The sequence below is a fragment of the Fringilla coelebs genome (genome assembly GCF_963513975.1).
Source record: "Fringilla coelebs genome assembly, contig: SCAFFOLD_70, whole genome shotgun sequence".
Classification (NCBI taxonomy): domain Eukaryota; kingdom Metazoa; phylum Chordata; class Aves; order Passeriformes; family Fringillidae; genus Fringilla; species Fringilla coelebs.
In genome coordinates, this window is record NW_028167380.1 from 203,681 (window position 1) to 209,217 (window position 5,537).

The following is a 5,537-nucleotide window of genomic DNA, read 5'->3' on the forward strand; positions in this document are numbered from 1 at the left end:
GGTGTCAGTTTGCAGGAGCCACCTGGCACTCTCAAACCAGACCAAGTTGGAACTGGTGCCACCTTGCGTCTGGGAGGCATCCTGCGAGAGGCGGAATTCCAGGAGAAACCCGGCAATTTAACGCCTCAGGCCCCTGAACCATTGTACAGGCTTTTTCCCTGGGAAACAAAACTCACAAGCCATTGTTCTGGGTGTCAGTTTTCAGGACCCACTTGGCACTCTTAAACAAGACCAAGTTGGCACTGGTTTTGCTAAGCGTCTGGGAAACATCTGGCGTGATGCGGAATTCCATGAGGCACCCGGAAATTTAAGGCCGCAGGACCCTGAACCATTGTACAGGCTTTTTCCCTGGGAAACAAAACTCACAAGCCACTGTTCTGGGTGTCAGTTTTCAGGACCCACTTGGCACTCTCAAACCAGACCAAGTTGGAACTGGTGCCACCTTGCGTCTGGGAGGCATCCTGCGAGAGGCGCAATTCCAGGAGGCACCCGGATATTTAAGGCCGCAGGACCCTGAACCATTGTACAGGCTTTTTCCCTGGGAAACAAAACTCACAAGCCACTGTTCTGGGTGTCAGTTTGCAGGACCCACTTGACACTCTCAAAGCAGACCAAGTTGGCACTGGTGCCACCTTGCGTCTGGGAGGCATCCTGCGAGAGGCGAATCTCCTGGTGGCATCCGGCTTTTAAAGGCGGCATTAACCTAAACCATTTTACAGGCTTTTTCCCTGGGAAAGAAAACTCACAAGCCACTGTTCTGGGTGTCAGTTTGCAGGAGCCACCTGGCACTCTCAAAGCAGACCAAGTTGGCACTGGTGCCACCTTGCGTCTGGGAGGCATCCTGCGAGAGGCGCAATTCCAGGAGACACCCGGCAATTTAAGGCCTCAGGCCCCTGAACCATTGTACAGGCTTTTTCCCTGGGAAACAAACCTCACAAGCCACTGTTCTGGGTGTCAGTTTTCAGGACCCACTTGGCACTCTTAAAACAGACCAATTTAGCGCTTGTGTTGCTTAGTGTCTGGGAAACATCTGGCGTGATGCGGAATTCTAGGAGGCAACCCGCAATTTAAGGCCGCAGGACCCTGAACCATTGTACAGGCTTTTTCCCTGGGAAACAAAACTCACAAGCCACTGTTCTGGGTGTCAGTTTTCAGGACCCACTTGGCACTCTCAAACCAGACCAAGTTGGCACTGGTGCCACCTTGCGTCTGGGAAACATCCTGCGACAGGCTGAATTCAAGGAGGCACCCGGCAATTTAAGGCCTCAGGCCCCTGAACCATTTTACAGGCTTTTTCCCTGGGAAAGAAAACTCACAAGCCACTGTTCTGGGTGTCAGTTTTCAGGACACACTTGGCACTCTCAAACCAGACCAAGTTGGCACTGGTGCCACCTTGCGTCTGGGAGGCATCCTGCGAGAGGCGGATCTCCTGTAGGCAATCAGCAATTTAAGGCCTCAGGCCCCTGAACCATTGTACAGGCTTTTTCCCTGGGAAACAAAACTCAGAAGCCACTGTTCTGGGTGTCAGTTTTCAGGACCCGCTTGACACTCTCAAACCAGACCAAGTTGGCACTGGTGCCACCTTGCGTCTGGGAGGCATCCTGCGAGAGGCGAATCTCCAGGTGGCACCCGGCTATTAAAAGCGGCATTAACCTAAACCATTTTACAGGCTTTTTCCCTGGGAAAGAAAACTCACAAGCCACTGTTCTGGGTGTCAGTTTGCAGGAGCCACCTGGCACTCTCAAACCAGACCAAGTTGGAACTGGTGCCACCTTGCGTCTGGGAGGCATCCTGCGAGAGGCGCAATTCCAGGAGACACCCGGCAATTTAAGGCCGCAGGCCCCTGAACCATTGTACAGGCTTTTTCCCTGGGAAACAAAACTCACAAGCCACAGTTCTGGGTGTCAGTTTGCAGGACCCATTTGACACTCTCAACGCAGACCATGTTGGCACTGGTGCCACCTTGCGCCTGGGAGGCATCCTGTGAGAGGCGCAATTCCAGGAGGCACCCGGCAATTTAAGTCCGCAGGACCCTGAACCATTGTACAGGCTTTTTCCCTGGGAAAGAAAACTCACAAGCCACTGTTCTGGGTGTCAGTTTTCAGGACCCACTTGGCACTCTTAAACCAGACCAAGTTGGCACTGGTGCCACCTTGCGTCTGGGAGGCATCCTGCGAGAGGCCGAATTCCAGGAGGCACCCGGCAATTTAAGGCCTCAGGCCCCTGAACCATTGTACAGGCTTTTTCCCTGGGAAACAAAACTCACAAGCCACTGTTCTGGGTGTCAGTTTTCAGGACCCACTTGGCACTCTTAAACCAGACTAAGTTGGCACTGGTGCCACCTTGTGTCTGGGAGGCATCCTGCGAGAGGCCGAATTCCAGGAGGCACCCGGCAATTTAAGGCCTCAGGCCCCTGAACCATTGTACAGGCTTTTTCCCTGGGAAACAAAACTCACAAGCCACTGTTCTGGGTGTCAGTTTTCAGGACCCACTTGGCACTCTTAAACCAGACCAAGTTGGCACTGGTGCCACCTTGTGTCTTGGACGCATCCTGCGAGTGGCTGTGTTCCAGGAGGCAGCCGGCAATTTAAGGCCGCAGGACCCTGAACCATTGTACAGGCTTTTTCCCTGGGAAACAAAACTCACAAGCCACTGTTCTGGGTGTCAGTTTGCAGGACCCACTAGGCACTCTTAAACCAGACCAAGTTGGAACTGGTGCCACCTTGCGTCTGGGAGGCATCCTGCGAGAGGTGAATTTCCACGTGGCACCCGCCTAGTAAAGGCGGCATTAACCTAAACCATTTTACAGTTTTTTTCCCTGGGAAACAAAACTCACAAGCCACTGTTCTGGGTGTCAGTTTGCAGGAGCCACCATGCACTCTCAAAGCAGACCAAGTTGGCACTGGTGTCATGTTGCGCCTGGGAGGCATCCTGTGAGAGGCCGAATTCCAGGAGGCACTTGGCAATTTAACGCCTCAGGCCCCTGAACCATTGTACAGGCTTTTTCCCTGGGAAACAAAACTCACAAGCCATTGTTCTGGGTGTCAGTTTTCAGGACCCACTTGGCTCTCTTAAACAAGACCAAGTTGGCACTGGTTTTGCTTAGCGTCTGGGAAACATCTGGCGTGATGCGGAATTCCATGAGGCACCCCGAAATTTAAGGCCGCAGGACCCTGAAACATTTTACAGGCTTTTTCCCTGGGAAACAAAACTCACAAGCCACTGTTCTGGGTGTCAGTTTGCAGGACCCACTTGGCACTCTCAAACCAGACCAAGTTGGAACTGGTGCCACCTTGCGTCTGGGAGGCATCCTGCGAGAGGCGCAATTCCAGGAGGCACGCGGCAATTTAAGGCCTCAGGACCCTGAACCATTGTACAGGCTTTTTCCCTGGGAAACAAAACTCACAAGCCACTGTTCTGGGTGTCAGTTTTCAGGACGCACTTGAAACTCTCAAAGCAGTCCAAGTTGGCACTGGTGCCACATTGCGTCTGGGAGGCATCCTGCGAGAGGCGCAATTCCAGGAGGCACCCGGCAATTTAAGGCCGCAGGACCCTGAACCATTGTACAGGCTTTTTCCCTGGGAAACAAAACTCACAAGCCACTGTTCTGGGTGTCAGTTTGCAGGACCCACTTGACACTCTCAAAGCAGACCAAGTTGGCACTGGTGCCACCTTGCGTCTTGGAGGCATCCTGCGAGAGGCGAATCTCCTGGTGGCATCCGGCTTTTAAAGGCGGCATTAACCTAAACCATTTTACAGGCTTTTTCCCTGGGAAAGAAAACTCACAAGCCACTGTTCTGGGTGTCAGTTTGCAGGAGCCACCTGGCACTCTCAAAGCAGACCAAGTTGACACTGGTGCCACCTTGCGTCTGGGAGGCATCCTGCGAGAGGCGCAATTCCAGGATACACCCGTCAATTTAAGGCCGCAGGGCCCTGAACCATTGTACAGGCTTTTTCCCTGGGAAACAAACCTCACAAGCCACTGTTCTGGGTGTCAGTTTTCAGGACCCACTTGGCACTCTTAAAACAGACCAATTTAGCGCTGGTGTTGCTTAGCGTCTGGGAAACATCTGGCGTGCAGCGGAATTCCAGGAGGCAACCCGCAATTTAAGGCCGCAGGACCCTGAACCATTGTACAGGCTTTTTCCCTGGGAAACAAAACTCACAAGCCACTGTTCTGGGTGTCAGTTTTCAGGACCCACTTGACACTCTTAAACCAGACCAAGTTGGCACTGGTGCCACCTTGCGTCTGGGAGGCATCCTGCGAGAGGCCGAATTCCAGGAGGCACCCGGCAATTTAAGGCCTCAGGCCCCTGAACCATTTTACAGGCTTTTTCCCTGGGAAAGAAAACTCACAAGCCACTGTTCTGGGTGTCAGTTTGCAGGACACACTTGGCACTCTCAAACCAGACCAAGTTGGCACTGGTGCCACCATGCGTCTGGGAGGCATCCTGCGAGAGGCGAATCTCCAGGTGGCACCCGGCTATTAAAGGCGGCATTAACCTAAACCATTTTACAGGCTTTTTCCCTGGGAAAGAAAACTCACAAGCCACTGTTCTGGGTGTCAGTTTGCAGGAGCCACCTGGCACTCTCAAACCAGACCAAGTTGGAACTGGTGCCACCTTGCGTCTGGGAGGCATCCTGCGAGAGGCGGAATTCCAGGAGACACCCGGCAATTTAAGGCCGCAGGACCCTGAACCATTGTACAGGCTTTTTCCCTGGGAAACAAAACTCACAAGCCACTGTTCTGGGTGTCAGTTTTCAGGACCCATTTTACACTCTCAACGCAGACCATGTTGGCACTGGTGCCACCTTGCGTCTGGGAGGCATCCTGCGAGAGGCGCAATTCCAGGAGGCACCCGGCAATTTAAGGCCGCAGGACCCTGAACCATTGTACAGGCTTTTTCCCTGGGAAACAAAACTCACAAGCCACTGTTCTGGGTGTCAGTTTTCAGGACGCACTTGACACTCTCAAACCAGACCAAGTTGGCACTGGTGCCACCTTGCGTCTGGGAGGCATTCTGCGAGAGGCCGAATTCCAGGAGGCACCCGGCAATTTAAGTCCTCAGGCGCCTGAACTATTGTACAGGCTTTTTCCCTGGGAAACAAAACTCACAAGCCACTGTTCTGGGTGTCAGTTTTCAGGACCCACTTGGCACTCTTAAACCAGACTAAGTTGGCACTGGTGCCACCTTGTGTCTGGGAGGCATCCTGCGAGAGGCCGAATTCCAGGAGGCACCCGGCAATTTAAGGCCTCAGGCCCCTGAACCATTGTACAGGCTTTTTCCCTGGGAAACAAAACTCACAAGCCACTGTTCTGGGTGTCAGTTTTCAGGACCCACTTGGCACTCTTAAACCAGACCAAGTTGGCACTGGTGCCACCTTGTGTCTTGGACGCATCCTGCGAGAGGCCGAATTCAAGGAGGCACCCGGCAATTAAAGGCCTCAGGCCCCTGAACTATTGTACAGGCTTTTTCCCTGGGAAAGAAAACTCACAAGCCACTGTTCTGGGTGTCAGTTTTCAGGACCCACTAGGC